Below are 18348 nucleotides of genomic sequence, written 5' to 3' on the forward strand. Positions count from 1 at the left end.
TGGTAGAGACTTTGGGATAGACCTTGTGTGTCTTCCACTAGTACAGGTTGATGTTATTCTGGGTATGAACTGGTTGGTGTTTAACCGAGTTTCTATCAACTGTTTTGATAAGACAGTGATATTTCCTGAGATTGAAGAAGGAAAGAGTTTGTTTCTATCAGCGAGGCAGGTGAATGAGGAAGTAGCAGATGGGGCAGAGTTGTTTATGCTGTTAGCGACTTTGGAGGCTAAAGATAAACTGGTGATTGGCGATCTAGCTGTGGTGTGTGATTTTCCTGATGTGTTTCCAGGAGAAGTGAATGAATTGCCGCCAGAGCGTGAAGTTGAGTTCTCGATTGATTTGGTACCTGGTACTAGACCGATATCGATGGCTCCATATCGTATGTCTGCTGTTGAGTTAGCTGAATTGAAGAGTCAGTTGGAAGATCTGTTGGATAAGAAATTCATTCGTCCGAGTGTGTCACCGTGGGGTGCACCAGTGCTATTGGTTAAGAAGAAGGAAGGTACTATGAGGTTGTGTGTGGACTACAGGCAATTGAATAAAGTGACGATCAAGAATCGGTATCCTTTACCGAGGATTGATGATTTGATGGATCAATTGGTTGGTGCTAGTGTGTTCAGCAAGATAGACTTGAGATCTGGGTATCATCAGATACGTGTGAAAACTGAAGATATTCAGAAGACTGCTTTCAGAACGAGGTATGGACATTATGAGTATTCTGTAATGCCTTTTGGTGTGACTAATGCGCCTGGAGTATTTATGGAGTATATGAATAGGATTTTCCATCCGTACCTGGACAAGTTTGTAGTAGTGTTTATTGATGACATTTTGGTGTATTCGAAATCTGAAGAAGAGCATGCTGAGCATTTGAGAGTGGTTTTGGGAGTTCTACGAGAAAAGAAGTTATTTGCTAAACTGTCTAAGTGTGAATTTTGGTTAGAAGAAGTTAGTTTTCTTGGTCATGTGATTTCAAGAGGTGGTGTTGCTGTTGATCCTTCTAAGATAGAAGCGGTATCTAAGTGGGAAGCTCCTAAGTCTGTTGTTGAGATTCGAAGTTTCCTTGGATTGGCTGGTTACTATAGGAAGTTCATTGAGGGATTTTGCAAGTTGGCGTTACCGTTGACAATGTTGACTAGAAAGGGGCAAGCATTTGTTTGGGACTCAAAGTGTGAAGAAGGTTTCCAAGAGTTAAAGAGAAGGTTGACTACTGCTCCTATTCTGATATTACCGAGTTCGTCGGAACCGTTTGAGGTTTATTGTGATGCTTCATTGTTGGGTTTGGGTGGTGTGTTGATGCAGAATAAGCAGGTTATAACTTATGCTTCGAGACAACTGAGAGTTCATGAGAAGAACTATCCGACGCACGATTTAGAGTTGGCAGCCGTGGTATTTGTTCTGAAGTTGTGGAGGCATTATTTGTATGGATCAAGATTTGAAGTTTTCAGTGACCATAAGAGTTTAAAGTATTTGTTTGATCAGAAAGAGCTGAATATGAGACAAAGGAGATGGTTAGAATTCTTGAAGGATTATGATTTTGGTTTGAATTACCATCCGGGTAAAGCAAATGTAGTGGCTGATGCGTTGAGTCGGAAATCATTGCATATGTCTATGTTAATGGTTAGGGAATTGGATTTGATTGAGCAGTTTAGAGACTTGAGTTTGGTGTGTGAGAGTACTCACAATAGTGTTAAATTGGGCATGCTGAAGTTAACAAGTGGTATTTTGGACGAGATCCGAGAGAGTCAGAAATCCGATGTGCTTTTGGTTGATAAGTTGACTTTAGTGAATCAAGGTCAAGGTGGTGAATTCAGAGTTGATGAGAATGGTGTTTTGAGATTTGGTAATCGAGTGTGTATTCCGGATGTTACTGAGCTTAAGAAGAGTATTCTTGAAGAAGGACATCGTAGTGGGTTGAGTATTCATCCTGGAGCTACGAAGATGTACCATGATTTGAAGAAGTTATTTTGGTGGCCGGGAATGAAGAGAGAAATTGCGAGTTTTGTTTATTCCTGTTTGACTTGTCAGAAGTCAAAGATTGAGCATCAGAAGCCGTCTGGGCTAATGCAACCGTTGGCTATTCCAGAGTGGAAGTGGGATAGTATCAGTATGGATTTTGTTTCTGGTTTGCCGAAGACAAGTAAGAATTTTGAGGCTATATGGGTAATTGTTGATAGATTGACAAAGTCGGCTCATTTCATTCCGATCAGAATGGATTATCCGTTAGAGAGGCTAGCCGAGTTGTATATTGAGAAGATTGTAAGTTTGCATGATGTTTTTCATGTGTCTCAGTTGAGGAGGTACATTCATGATCCGTCGCATGTAGTCCAAGTAGATGATGTACAGGTGAGAGATAACCTGACTGTTGAAACATCACCTATGAGAATCGAGGATCGAGAGTTGAAACAGTTGCGGGGTAAAGAGATTGCCTTGGTGAAGGTAGCTTGGGGAGGACCAGCAGGCGGCAATGTGACTTGGGAACTGGAGAGCCAGATGAAGGAGTCTTATCCGGAGTTGTTCGCTTGAGGTATGTTTTCGAGGACGAAAACTCTTTTAGTGGGGGAGAGTTGTAACACCCCGATAATAATATGTATTTATTTAAATTAAATTAATAATATGTTTATTAATTTAATTAGAATATTTGAATTATTATTATTATTTTGGAATAATAATTATTGGGATAATTATTTAGTGGAATAATATTATTGGAGTATATAAGCTGGAATAATAAAAAGTCCCAATTTTTTGGAAAAAGGTTTTCACGTGGAAAGGGAAAAGAGGCAGAAAGGGCAAAAAGCCAGAGAACGAAGGTTGAAGGAAGGAGAAGCTTGGAGCTCGGAAGCTGCCGGATTAACTCAGGTAAGGGGGGTTTATCATCGATTAACGGGTATTATGGAATGATATGTACTGGGTAGTAATAGACCATTGTTTTGCCTCTGATTGGATGATATATGTTGAATTGTGAACTTTGGAGATGAACGAAAATTTGGATTATAATTGACGAAATTCGTAGGAATTAGAGGTAGAAAGGTTAGAAAATTGTGAAATCGAAAGTGTATGATTCGTGTTAGATGATATGAATGAATTGTGTGTGAAATTTGGACTGTAGAAGGTTGAATTGGATAGGTCTCGTAGCAGAGAAAGCCATTGCAGATCTGAGAGCTCTGGTCTCTGGTCATACGCGTATGGCACTAGGCAATACGCGTATGAGATGTTGGTACGCGTATGGGGGGAAGCCTTACGCGTATGGGTGGAAAAGATGGCATTTTGAACGTGAATTGGTCTCTGTTGGTACGCGTAATGGGAAGTTGTTACGCGTAGCGTACGCGTATGGGATAGGTGGTACGCGTATGAGTTGGGCGAGGAAATGCGCAATACGCGTAAGAGAGTAGGCATTACGCGTATGGAGTTGGCCAGGTTTGGGCAATACGCGTATGGCATGGGCAGTACGCGTATGGGCAGAGTTGGGATTTTCCTGAACTGTTGTTGTGCAGTTTTTGGTTGTTTAGGCTGAGTGATGTACTTAGCTGAGATATGATGTTGTAGGAATCAATTTCCGTTGTTTTGAGTGGTATAGGTATTAGTAGAGTGTGCTAATACTGTGTTTGATTATGTGGCATGATATGATATGCTTTTGTGATTAATTATGTTGATAATGTGTGATGGTATACATGATGATGTGAATGTATACATGTGTGAATAGACTGTATTATGGCTTAGAGTGTGAGCATGTGTCTATTCTTGATTATTGTTGATGTTGCATTGCTAGGTGATTAGCATGCATGTTGTGGCCCATTTGGGGTGGTAGCTAATTCCCATGGTGAGGAATTAGTGAGTAAATCATTTTGATTGTTGTTGTTGATGTTTGCATGCTAGGTGATTAGCGTGCATTTCATGGCCCATTTGGGGTGGTAGCTAATTCCCATGGTGAGGAATTAGTGAGTGAGTCACTATGTCTCAAATGAGTGGGACTAGTGAGCTTGGTAGCCGTGCCTGGATTTGGACGGTGAGGTTGAACTATATGTTCACAAATAGTCGGTACCGCATGCATAGAGTCTCATTGCATAATAAATGTATGGCATATAATATGAATGGATGTATTCCAGTATTATATGTGTGTTGTGTGTTGTGTTGTTGATGTTGAGTATGGTTGAGATTATATATATGCTATATGTTATTGTTGAATATGATGTTTGAACGGATACTGCCATTGCTGAGTGTGTAGTCTGGTTAGGGTGAATTAATGTGTTAATTACTTAGCATTACATGTTGTTCTATAATGCTTGTTATATTGATTGAGGAACTCACCCTTACGCCTATTTTTCAGGTAACGAGAAATGAGTTGAGTAGAAGCTAATGCTTGGAGTCTAGAGTAGTTCTTATGGGTCATGCTCTGATAGATGTAACATCGGGAGGGGATGTCTTAATTGATTTGATATTGTTGTTGATGATTTACATGTATTGTGTTACATGTTTTACATTGAGTTGAATTTTATTCCGCTGCGAATTATGCAAAGAACCTTATTTTGATTAAATAAATGAGCATGACAGGATATTTTAATGATTTTTATGAAATGATTGTGTGACACCCTTCGGGGCATAATTACTCTGATGAATATATTGTTATTTTAATTATAATAATTTGGGGTATTTAGAAGGGTGTTACAACAACCGTGGAGCAATACTTGGTAAAGGTAGTGTAGGTAATCCCTCATCTACTACTATTTCTGATGTTTTGCTTGTCGAAGGTCTTAAACACAATCTACTTAGCATCAGTCAATTATGTGACAAAGGATATAATGTATCGTTTTCAAAAGATTGTTGCAAAATTGTACATAATGATGATAAGAAGAGTATGTTTAATGGTCTTCGTGTGAACAATGTCTATATGCTTGACTTAAATGAAGTATCGTTAACAAGTGACAAATGCCTTGTAACAATGAGTGAAGATTCATGGTTATGGCATAGGGGTTTAGCACATGTTAACTTTGACTTACTTAACAAAGTAGTCTCAAAAGATCTAGTCCTAGGTCTCCCCAAAATTAAGTTCACCAAGGATCACCTTTGTGATGCTTGTCAAAAGGGGAAGCAAACGAGGATCTCCTTTAAATCCAAAAATATCGTTTCAACAACGAGACCTCTCGAGCTTCTCCATATGGATTTATTTGGGCCATCTAGGATTAAAAGTCTAGGAGGAAACTATTACGGTTTCGTAATAGTGGACGACTTTTCTCGATTTTGTTGGACTATTTTCTTAGTAAGTAAGAGTGACACATTCGCCGCCTTTGAACGATTTGCTAAGCTTTCCCAAAATAAACTAAATACAAACATTGTTGCAATTAGAAGTGATCATGGAGGTGAGTTTGAAAATCACTTATTTGAAGAATATTGCGGTAACCATGGTATTGATCATAACTTCTCCGCTCCACGTACTCCTCAACAAAATGGGGTTGTGGAGCGTAAAAATCGAATTTTGGAAGAATTGGGAAGAACAATGATCAATGAAAGTGGCTTACCGAAATACTTTTGGGCTGACGCCATTAGTACGGCTTGTTACGTTCTGAATAGGGTGCTCATTCGCCCCATTCTAAACAAAACACCGTATGAACTTTTAAAAGGGCGAAAGCCAAATGTTTCTCACTTACATGTCTTTGGTTGCAAATGTTTTGTATTGAACAATGGAAAGGAAAACTTAGGGAAATTCGATTCCAAGGCCGACGAAGGTATCTTCCTCGGATACTCTCAATCTAGCAAAACATATAGAATATACAACAAACGATTACTTACTGTAGAAGAGTCTGTACATGTCACTTTTGATGAATCCAATCCGAGAAACGTCGGAAAGGGTAATGTTTTTCATGGTGCAGGTACATCTACCGAAGACATACTCAAAGGTGGCGAGCCGGGGATTGATCAACCCGACATAGTCAAAATTGAGGAGGACAAAGATGTACACCGTGAAGAAACCGAGGTAGTTCATCCGCCTTCAAACGATGATCTCCCTCAAGCTTGGAAGTCTTCCAAAGACCATCCAATAGACAACATTCTCGGGGACATCTCAAAGGGTGTAACAACTCGATCTAAGCTAAGTAATTTCTGTTATCACTTTGCTTTCGTTTCGCAGATGGAACCTAAAAACCCTAAAGAAGCTCTACTCGATGAACACTGGTTTTTATCAATGCAGGAGGAACTTAATCAGTTCACCAGAAATGAGGTTTGGGACCTCGTCCCTCCTCCGCGAGATCATCGAGTAATCGGCACCCGATGGGTGTTTAGGAACAAGCTGGACGAAAACGGGGTAATAACCCGTAATAAGGCGCGTTTAGTCGCGCAAGGGTATAACCAAGAGGAAGGCATCGACTATGAGGAAACTTATGCGCCGGTTGCCTGACTCGAGGCTATACGCCTTCTCCTTGCTTTCGCTTGTGCGAAAGACTTTAAGCTATTCCAAATGGATGTCAAGAGTGCGTTCCTTAACGCTCACATAAATGAAGAGGTTTATGTCGCACAACCTCCGGGTTTCGAATCCCATGAGTATCCTGATCATGTTTATAAACTAAAAAGAGCTTTGTATGGCCTCAAACAAGCTCCTAGAGCTTGGTATGAGAGACTAAGCAAATTCTTACTCGATCAAAAATACTCAAGAGGAAAGGTTGACACAACCCTCTTCATTAAACGTCAAGGAAAGCACTTGATATTAGTGCAAATTTATGTAGATGATATCATATTTGGATCTACTAACATGAATCTTGTGAGAGAGTTTTCTGACCTTATGCAGGGCGAATTCGAGATGAGTATGATGGGGGAGCTCACATACTTTCTCGGTCTGCAAATTAAACACCTCAAAGAAGGAACTTTCGTGAGCCAGACAAAGTACTGTTTGGACCTTATCAAGAGATTTGACATGGCAAAAGCTAAGGCCATAGACACCCCCATGCCTACGTGTACCAACTTGAACAAAGATGAAGACGGTAAGGAAGTAGATGTAAAATGGTATAGAGGTATGATTGGTTCACTCCTTTATCTTACTGCTTCTCGTCCCGATATTATGTTTAGCGTATGCATGTGTGCAAGATATCAATCATGTCCCAAGGAATCCCATTTAAAAGCCGTCAAACGAATACTTCGATACCTATCCGGTACTCCGAAGTATGGACTGTGGTATTCCAAAGGTAATGATTGTTCTTTGGTAGGTTTTTCCGATTCCGACTTTGCCGGTTGCAAATCGGATAGGAAGAGCACCAGTGGCACTTGTCACTTATTTTCAAACTCTTTGGTCAGTTGGCATAGCAAGAAACAGGTTTCTGTTGCTTTGTCAACCGCCGAAGCGGAATACGTTGCCGCCGGTAGTTGTTGTGCCCAAATCCTATGGATTAAGCAACAACTATTGGATTTTAACCTCAAACTTGAACGTATTCCCATTTTTTGTGACAATACAAGTGCCATTAACCTAACCAAGAATCCTGTGCTACATTCTCGCACCAAACATATCGAAATACGACACCACTTTCTTCGGGATCATGTAGAGAAAGGTGACATTGTGTTTGAACATGTCAATACTGAAAATCAACTAGCGGACATTTTCACAAAGCCGCTAGCCACTGAACCTTTCTTTCATATCCGCCGAGAACTTGACATTCTCGATATTTCGGAACGGGCACTATAATCTGCTGTTTTACCTTATTCCATATAAGACTTTAATCTTGTACTTCTAACAAATCTATGTTGTTGTAAGCACAAGTCTACCGTTCACTAAGTCACTCCGGCATTTAGGTGATATTGTTTCTCTCTTTCTCTCTCTGCAAAATCGCATGACTACAATAGTTATATCTCATAATGATGTTGTTTATATATATCTATATGATCTCTCTCTTTGGATGTTTATTGCTGTATCTATTGTTAATTATGCATCAAACCTGTCATCGCACGTGCCAAATAGTGAAAAATTGAAATTTGGACTGTATGAGTCGACCGCAGCAGGGCTATGGTCGACGCACGCTTAAATAATTTCTGCATTTTCTCAAAAACCAAACAGTATGCATCGACGCATACAGGGCTATGGTCGACGCATCGCTCGAAAATTTCATTTTTCTGCAGAAAAATTTAAATCATTTTTCATGCATTCCCATTCAAAAATCATCATTAAGTGTGCATTTACATTCCATCACCTTTCAAACTACCCACTACTTTGTAACTTGCATCTACCTAGTGGCTATTGTTCCTTGATCTTCCATCTTCCCAAAACCCTAACCTTTCCACTATAAATTGGGAGAAACCTCTCTCTAGCAGAATCACTTTCAAAACCCTTCTTAAACCTTCTCTCTATACCCAAACACTCAGTTTCAAACTTGCTCAAATGGCTTCCACATCACGCAGACCTTCGGGCAAGAGATCCTGAGAATCATTCGCCGCATCTCTCCCCATATCTGCTGTATCACTCGTTCCACCCGCTCGCGTCGAAGCCTTCAACAAAGATTTCGGCAAAAGAGGAGTTGTGCAACAACATGCGTTCTACAAACTTACCGCTGAACGCATGCACCTTCCTGAAGTCCTGGCTCTGCTGCAGCATCAGGGCTTTATCAACTTCTTGGAATGTAATACTAAATACAATGAAGACCTTGTTCGAGTGTTCTATGCCGCCCTTCATGACAACTTTCGCGGGCACAAGTTTCACTCTAGAATTGGTCCGACAAAGGTACCGCTTAAATCAAATATCTGGAACCAATATTTTGATATGTCTGTTGATAATGCTGGAAACCCTCTACCTGAGGTAACTGACTCTCACCACATAGATGGCTACGAGTTTAAGAGTGCATTGAATAACATGCTGAGACGACCATATCCTGATCAGTTTGTGAACAGTGACGCGTTCCCACGAACTGTCACTGCCGGCAAGCTGAAAGCCGGAGAAAGGATTCTTCAGTGGGTTGTCTCACGAATCCTGCGACCAAAGAAGGGCGGTCTCTCCAGAGTCGAACCGGCCGAGGTTCATCTGATTTACATTCTGAAACATAAGATGAAAATCAACTGGCCGTACTACATTGCCAGTAGAATGTTTGGGCTACGTGATTCCGGACGAGGAACGGCTCTTGCCTACGGATCCTTCATTCAAGAGGTTCTCACTGCCGCCAACGTTAATCATCCGTCTTTCCCGTACACTTCCATCTCATCTGACAAAGAGTTCAGCACAAAAACTATGTCTATGATGGGATATCTTTGGTGCAATGAGCGGAGAATGTATAAGTTTATTCGAAGAGCAAATGTTCCTGCAGATGATGACAGTGATGAAAGCGAAGAACAAGAAGATGAAGAAGAAAATGAAGAAGAAGAAGCCAGGCACGATTTTGATCACAATGGTGGAGATGATGGTCCTCCACCCGTTGACACTCATGACTACTCCGGCTCGGCTTGGGTTCAGCAGTCGCATACAAATGAAGAAGATGTTCCATGCTAGGGTGGCTGGGGTGAATGGCAACATACGGGCTGGTCAACTCAACGTCAATTTTACCAGCCGTATCACCAAGATGAGGAAGAATCTCCTCCGTCCCCTCCACAGCAAGCAGATTCTTCAGAACTGTTGGATATGATGCGCAATATGCAGATCGCTCAACAGTCCTTCATGCAAGCTCAAGATGAGCGCTATGCTCATATCAACGAGCAACTTCAAGCCCAAAATGAGCGTCTCGACTCCTTCTCTACAAGCATGAATGACCGGTTTGCAACCTTTTCGGCTTCATTTGAACTTCAAGAAAAGTCAATCGACGAGAGTCTCAAGCATCTGAACGGTGTCACCGAATACCTTTCATCTCTGGCTGACCCTTACAAAAACCCGGGCATTTGTTATCATCTAGGACACCGCCACTAGGACATAGACATTCACATGCACTTTGTAGTTTGATTGTTATTTTGAATGTATTTCTATGTTTTACTTGTTCTTAATAAATGACTATTGCTCAGAAATGACATTGGTGTGTTATTATTATCTGTTTATGTTATTTCCTGTGAAATTTCCTTATTATCTTGAATAATCACTCTGTCTCTCTTTTTGATGTTGTCAAAGGGGGAGAAAAGTGCACAAAGCAGGCAGACAAAAATGCCCACAACTAACAGTCGCTTTCTGCAGATAGCCTTAGATTACAAAAGAAAGGGGGAGTGTGCAAAATGTGTCAATACCGCATGCTGTTTGTCACGTTGATTTATACAGGTTGACATCATCAAAAAGGGGGAGTATGTAAAGACAAAGAGTCAGACAACATACGATCGCAAGTTTCGATGATGACAAAAGATCATCATGCACGTCTACAAACAAATGCAACACATTACCCATCATATCCTTTTCTACGTTTGTCTAAATCTATTATAATGATTAAAAACATATGTGGACAAAGTGTGATCATGACGAAATGCATGAAAATCACAAAACACAGTTTTATGCAGATTTGAAGGCCTTGAGTCGACCATAGGGGTCAGCTCAAAGCTCACGGGTCAGCGCAAAGCTCAGCTAAACTGAAGATTGGTCAGCGCATGCTTCTTTGCGTCGACCATAAGGGTCGGCGCATAACTCACGGGTTAGCGCAAAAATCCCTTGAGTCGACCAGAGGTCAGCGCATAGCATAATGATGCTATCCTGGGTCAGCGCATGGAACCATGGGTCGACCATAGGGGTTGGCGCATCACTCACGGCTCAGCGCACGCCGACCTATGGTCGACCGCTCGTGCGTAAACTCAGTTTTCTGAGTTATTTCCACTGTTTGAAATTCTGTTATTTTTGATTGGTTTTGTCAGTTACTATATATAGAAGTCAAAACACTTTTATTAACCAACATTTGCTAATTTGAGTTCAAGTGTTCAAGGAAACAAGAAAGAGTGAAAAAGGTGTCCAAGACTCATCATCTTCATCTTCAACATTTCACAACACATCATCTGCAAACAATTACTTTTGATGTGGTTCGTGATCGATTAAAGGTGATAAGGTTCGAAGCTGTGATCGAAGAATCCAGTTCGAGTTGAAGCTTGTGGCAGGTTCTTTCTTGAATAAAACCGTTAGGGTTTTGTCCTCCAATACGGGTTTGTGTTTGGGGGTTTTTGGACGAATCGCTTCATCAATATTCAGCCGAGCGAAGGTGATTAAGAAGAGGAAGTCTTCGTCAGTCTAGTAGCGGATTCGGTGGCATTGAAGTGAAGGATTTGGGTTCGACTCGTTGTGTTTGAGATCAGCCGGGCCGAGGGTTTGAAGAACGGAAGATTCTTCAACAAAGGGGCTGGAATCGGAGGTCTAGCAACAACGATCGAAGGTCTTGATTCATCTTGAATCAAGGAGCAAGGATAGGAAGCATCATTCAACACATTGGAAGTTCTGTTGTTTACATGCTTTGCAATCCTTGTATAAACGATTAAATTTCACAGGTGATATCTAATTAATCATCTCAATTCTAATTTTAGAATTGAGGGCAGACGTACCCCGAAGCGAGGACGGCGGGGGAACTGCCTCATCAAATCTCTGTCTTCTTTAATTTTCTGCATAAGTGCTTTTCAGCTTAAAAATTAAGTGATTTTAGTTTAAGCAATTTTACCAAACGTTGATATAAGTTGAGTAAGAAACTAAAACTGCTGTTTGAATACAAAGTACAATAGTATATTGTACTAGATAAATTTGAATTACTTACTCAACTCAAATATCTCTTGGAGTGTATGCACACCAAGTGTTTGTGAATTTGCATAAGCCAAAGTTGTCTTAAGTTTGCACTCAGTTTAAATTTGGTATTTTGGATCATTGGAACTAGGCTTGCTAGTTAGTGAAATATATCAATTGAGTGTGCAAATAGTGTAGTGATTAGTATTTCATTTTATCTCTAATCCATTAGCTTAACGCATATCCGGTTTTCCAATAACGGTTCGTTTTAGACTAAAATTTTCCTCGGCCGCTTCCGCATTCAAAATCAATTTTCAAAACCAATTTTCTCTCAAATTGGTAGCGCCGACTCAAGTTTTTAATTGGGATCTATTCAACCCCCCTTCTAGATCCGTGCCATAGTCTAACAATATGTACCTATACGATCCACGCCAGGTAACTTACACACCAGACGCCTCAACATCTAACCCCCAACAACATTGTCAGACCGACTACACACAACCCCCTATCTGTCAAACTTTTCGTTCCACAGACACACAATCATACAATCCTAACATGCCATACACCCAACCACAATACCAAGAGCATACCCCGTACCACCAACAACAACTAGATCATCAACCAGAGACCCAACATCGCTTCCCACCCAACACATCACCCTACCAAAACCGCCTTAGCCAAAACACTCAACGATCATTTAACACCAACCATCCCTCCTCCTACCATAGCCAAGAAGCCCAAACATCTCAAAACCGAAACCTACAACAACCCTATCTCTACCAAACACCACAACAATCTTTCCAACCTTTCCTCGACCCACCATTCATACCAATGCATCCCTTCAATCGTCCCGGTCGCCCACCAACAAGTCAAACACAATCCAACTACCCTGGCATGGGTCATGAACTCAGCTATGACGGTACATCTTCGATGCATACACAAGACTACGCTGATTTGTCCGATTATCTCAATAGGTCATCTCATGCAGTTGATAGTGATTTTCCTGGGCCCTTAGATGCTCAAACACCTGTGGTGAATCATCAATGTAGGTTAGGGCCACAGGTTCGGCTAGCTAGGAGATGTGGGACAGGAGGTCGATTAGGTAATCCCGATCATCAACATTAGTCTTTTTTGTGTAAACGAGAATTTTATTAATATGAATTGGTCCGATTTCGAAATTATGTATCATGTTGTCGCACCTCAAAAATGATGATAATGCGATCCCTCGCGATGGGATGCGGAAAAGATGTTGTTCGAAACAGAGTCGCCACCGAACTTTATTTATTCCAATGAAGGAATGGGAAAATATCGAGAAAACCTTTATAGATAAGAATAATGGTCGTCGCAACCATATTCGGGTTCGGGAGTCGATTACGCAAGGGGAAGGTATTAGCACCACTTACGTCCGTTGTACTCAACGGGAACCTTTTAGTATGATTTTGCTATTTGACTATTAATTGACTGTTTATCTGCTTGCTTCGAGTGATTAGAATTGATGATAGATATGGATGAAGACCTCAGAAGGGGGAAATGAGAGGTTTTTTATTAGTGTGCTCGCGAAGATACAGCAATCTCCTGCCTACGTATCCTTATAGTGCAATAAGGAAATCAGAGCATTCGTAGTTCGGGCTACTACGAATATTTGGTGGGTTTTGTTTTGATGAACGACTGTGTAGGTCGGCGTTCTAACGGCTAAACGTTGGCGTTGTCTACTCTCGGTGGAGGCTCTAGCCCTGGTTTGTTGTGCGCATTAGAAAGGATTGACAGTGTTCTTTTTGAAAGGGTTTTGGTCACGCGGGGGTGACAAGTTGAATTGATATGTTTGGGTTTCGATCGCTCGGGGGCGAGAAGTTAGGTTTGATTTGTTAAGGTGCTTTGAAGAACGACGAAAGATTGAGCAATGTGGCGTACGCCAATCGTCCAATTCTTTCGAGGAGTAATAAGGCGAACGCCTTTTATTCCCTTTTCGTTTGAATTATTTTGAAAGTTTGTTTGTGGATGTTGAATACGCACGGTAGTGAGGCGTACGCCTCCTACTTGCTTATTCAAAGAATAACGAGGCGTACGCCACCTATTCCTTTATCCAAGTTTATTTAGCGTATTTTAATCGGAAGTCGATAATTTATGCAATATGGCGTACGCCAATTATCCAAATAATCGAGAGGCTGTGAGGCGTACGCCTCCCATCTTTTATCATCCGAGGTTTAAATTGTAAAAGATATGTTTAGATGTTGTATGTGATTTACGAAAATAGTTTGAATTTTGGATTGGTAGGTTTGGATTTGTCGATGATTTGAGCTTACTCGTTTGTGTTTTAAGTTTGATGACGAAGATTCAAGCAATGTGGCGTACGCCAATTATTCGAATAATCGAAAGATAATGAGGCGTACGCCTCCTATCCTCTTTTCATCGGAGATTTATATTAAAAAGGGGTTTAGGATTTGTAGAAATGATTTGAAATATTATGATTTGAAGTTTAATCAGGTGACAAGAACTTGCGCAATGTGGCGTACGCCAATTATTCAAGTACTTAAGAAATAGTGAAGCGTACGCTTCCTATCTCCTTTTCATCCCAAGTTATATTTAAAAGAGAAAAATCTTTTGAAATTATATTTGATTTGAAAAATGATTTGAATTTGGATGATTTAAGATTTAATCGGGTGACAAGAACTCGCGCAATATGGCGTACGCCAATTATTCAAGTGCTTGAGAAATAGTGAAGCGTACGCTTGCTATCCCCTTTTCATCCCAAGTTTATGTTTTAAAAGAGAAAAAATCTTTTAGAAGTTGAATGGTTTGAAAAATGATTTGAATTTGGTATTTGTTAGGGTTTTTAGTTGAATGACGAAAATCCGAGCAATATGGCGTACGCCAATTATTCGAACAATCGAGAGATAATGAAGCGGATGCTCAGTATTCTCCTTTTCATTCAAAGATTAATTTAGATAATAAATCTCTTAGAGTATATGGATAAAAGATTTGGATTCGACCTAAAACAGAGTTAGTCGAAAAAAGTAATTTGGTCAAGATTAAATGATTAATTAAAATAATTTTGATTAGCTAATATAGTAAAAAAAAATGATATAGACATGAGGCTTATTTAATGTTGTTGGGAGCTGGGGGTGGGAATAACAGATTCCCAATGATGCATAAAGCCCATTCGAGTTGGGCCCAATCCAACTCTTAATCCATTATTCATAATAAAAATAAAACAAAAATAATGCTGAATGAACCTCTCCCGTGATTCTTTTTCGTCTTCCCAACAAAATCCAATGGTCACTTAGTAATAAATTACCCCTAGATTTATGCCTCGAAAAAAAATAAGTTATTAATAATTTTAAATAAATAATAATACAGCAACGCAGCGACCTAGTACACCGCAGGCTATTACCAAGATGGAAACTAAATGTGATATTGACTCAGTATTGAATATAACATTACTATTAAAAAATCTGTCCATAAATTGAAATCACTCGCCTTCTTCTTCTTTCTCAGCTTCAACCTTCGCTTCTTTTCTTTTTAAGAGAAGAAGCGATCGGTTAACACAAACTGATATTCACCTTGACCAGTAATCAAAACCTAAACATGAAAACTGAATTTGATCCATCCCTCAATTAGATTTAGTCAATCGCGATCTTAAATCAGCAAATATGAACCTTGTTTAACCTAGATTCTAAACCGTTTTCTACACCATAATCAACAACTAAGATCCACAAATTGAAGCATGAGAGTTATGGGATCTACAAAACAACTATGACATCGAAGCATTATCAAGCAAAAGGAAAGAAATTTCACCGGATGATCATAACTCCGGCGAAGGTCCGACGACCACGACTACCTTCGGTGAGTATGTATGGCGTTATCCTTCTTCTTTTGTGTGTTTGTTCCAAGTTTCTTCCTTTGTTTGCTTGGTCTTTGATCTTCCGTCTCCTTCTCCGTTCCTCCTTTAGGTATTGTTGTTTCTGGTTTTGTTGTGGCTGTTGGAATGATGAGGTTTAGCTCAACTATTTCAGAATTTCGAGAAGAAACTCCTAGTAGTTCACGGTTTTCGAGCTTTTGATAGGGTTGGGGGAAGATTTCAGCAGAGTGACGGTGCTAAAAAATTTCGGATTAGGTCCTTCTACCCTAACGATGGAGGGTCCTTATATAGAGCTTTGGAGGTACGAGGTTTCTCATTCCTCTTTCATGAGCTGGCGAATTTTTGGGAGAATCATTCCGTTAGGTAGCAGGATTTTTCTCAGAGTTGGTGGTCCCTTAATAACAGGTGGTAAGGCGAGTTTGTTGGTAGTGGAATCCCTCCATGATGCGTGGCCCCTCTTTTAAATTTCTCTTGGATTATTACTGCTGTAAGACAGGTAAATGCTTGTGGTAGAAATTCAATTTTTATCGTTGTAAAATTTAACTTTAACTGAGGCTTGACTCTAATTATCTCTGGTTTGAAATACTTCAGAGCGTTCTGCTGGTTTTTTAGCTTTCATACAAATGCTTTGCTTTGATTTATGCTTTTTCTTGCTTATCATGTTAAGCTTGTTCATCGCAGACTTGCAGGATTCATTTTGGTGGCATGACGAATTCTTATTCACTACCTTGGTTGTGAAAGTGGCTTTTGTGTTTTGGCTTATGTTACCGTAGAACTTGCAGCGTTTGGTGGTACTGTTCCGTCTTACAATATCAATCCATTGTTGATTAGTTCCTCATGTCTTGTTGGCTTAAGTTTTTTTTGTTTTGAGCTCTGCGAGGCACATATTATTATGACTGTTGAGTTGGTATTGACGACATCGCTACCTTTGAGCTAACTCATTGCTTCTTATAGCCCTTGATTTGGGTTGATCCGAAAACTGCATAGGCTAGGTTTGTTGGCTTCAATGCAGGTTTTGCTTTATTCTTAAAAAAGAAATCTGGTTGTAACTCACTCTTGCCTTAATGCAGGACGGTCTTCTAGCAGTGTGGTTCTGTTAACTGATATGTCTTGGTTGATTCCTGCAGGTTGTATGTTGGTTTGGCAATGTTTGCTGGTGTGCATGTAGGATTTGCAGCAAGTCCGTGATGACCAAAACTGAGATGTCGAGAGTCCTGATTTTGCCCGGTTGTTTTCTACAGCATATGATGGTCTGAATGAGGTTTTATACTTATTAACTATGTTCTGCCTGGGATCATACATTGCAAACGTGTTCGTAGAGCCTCCCAAATGTCTCTGCTGCTCAAGAAAAGTCACAACTAGTTGCACCAGCTGTTCTGGTTGTAGGGATCCCACAGGGGTTGGAGGATCAAAATCTCATTTCCTGATGTGATGACATGTTGTTACTGCCAAATGGTATACCAGAATTTCCGCTGGAATGTTGAGTCGAATTTATTCATATTGGGTGACGCTCCTCAGCAGTAGGTTCAACAACACCGCTAAATAGATGTGAAGACAAAGCTCTGTTTGAAGTTATGCGGATTGTTAGGAAGCCGGTTTGGCCCTGATATCCGTGGCTGGATTGACAAAGAAAACATTCCAGGATTGCTGTCATGGATACAAGTACATGGTCGATGAAGATTGCGTGTCATAGGGTTTTTACAAACTCCAGTCGGTCTGATGCGAATGGTCAAATAGAGTTCGGATAAAAGCTTGGAGTTTTCTTGAAATCTGTCATTTTAAGTTCAAAAGACAGCTGAGGATTTTGCTTCACTTCTTGTAATGAATTTACCTTAACAATTGTATGATATGGCTTGACTGAGTAACTGTATTAAAGGTTAATATGTAAACAGCCTGATATAACAGGATTCTAACTTTGAAATGTGAATTTTTCTTCTTTGAACTCTTAATCTGTTTCTAATTACTTTTGAGACAACTTTAACCATTGGCCTGCCACAAACGACATTCTATGTTCCTTCAGACCAAATATTTCCTATCATAACCAAACTCTAAGTTCAGACCTAAAATGGCCCTCAAAAATGCCTGCGTCGCACGGTCATGAAGGCCATTATGATTGACCAAAGAAATGCTACTAAGTGACCAAAGCTTGCATTGTAATAATCATGTAATCATGGAAAACTCAATGGCCAATAATGAAAAGTCAGCCATATGATTAGGATTAGTGTTGGGATTCAAATAAACAACCAAGCCAACCTTTTTTATTTATTTAAAATTAACATAAAATTTGAAATTATCTTGAAAAAAAGTTAATGATTATGAGCAAGTGAATGCTTAAATCCATCAGTGCAAATGAGAATAAACCATGAATGATGAAGGTTTTAAGGTTGTGAAGTTGTTCAAATAAATTTAGACATGATTGGGGGTTGTGAAGCTTGGATGCAGTGAGGTACTTAAGCTTTGAGTTTATGCATCATATCCGAAAGTTTTGAATTGCCCGGATAAAATTGGGGTATGACGCATGTAGACTATTTTTTTAAAAAAATTACAAAACATACTGAGGTGACAATCCAATTGACGCATCCCTTTAATTTATACACATGGACGCCAATTCAATTGACTGCACTATGTGCCCTAACCAATCAAATTGACGTCTCCTCTCTAAGTTTAAGAGGAGGCGTCAATTGGATTGACACTTCCTCTTAAAAGTGAAATATATTAAAAAAAAATTAAAACAGAATTATTTTGGATTTTTTTTTCAAAATCTATATTATTTTAATAAAAAATTCTACATATATTTTCACATAATGAACCTTACTCTTCCCCAAAAAGTTTCATTCCTATTATTAAAAAAAAATAAAG

At 39.8% G+C, this 18348-nt stretch overlaps 1 long non-coding RNA gene across 3 annotated transcripts; it reads left to right on the forward strand.

Annotated features, from left to right (window-relative positions):
* The first annotated feature begins 14992 nt into the window (after positions 1 to 14992).
* Positions 14993 to 17431, forward strand: LOC127087233 (uncharacterized). Of its 3 annotated transcripts, none has more exons than XR_007789807.1 (4): positions 14993 to 15481; positions 15581 to 15985; positions 16171 to 16481; positions 16617 to 17431. It is a non-coding gene; the product is annotated as an uncharacterized LOC127087233 (long non-coding RNA). The 3 variants fall into 3 exon arrangements; XR_007789808.1 differs by having other exon boundaries at positions 14994 to 15473; positions 16171 to 16501; XR_007789806.1 differs by having other exon boundaries at positions 14995 to 15473.
* Positions 17432 to 18348: the final 917 nt, after the last annotated feature.

Source organism: Lathyrus oleraceus, chromosome 5, assembly GCF_024323335.1.
Source record: "Lathyrus oleraceus cultivar Zhongwan6 chromosome 5, CAAS_Psat_ZW6_1.0, whole genome shotgun sequence".
Classification (NCBI taxonomy): Eukaryota; Viridiplantae; Streptophyta; class Magnoliopsida; order Fabales; family Fabaceae; genus Lathyrus; species Lathyrus oleraceus.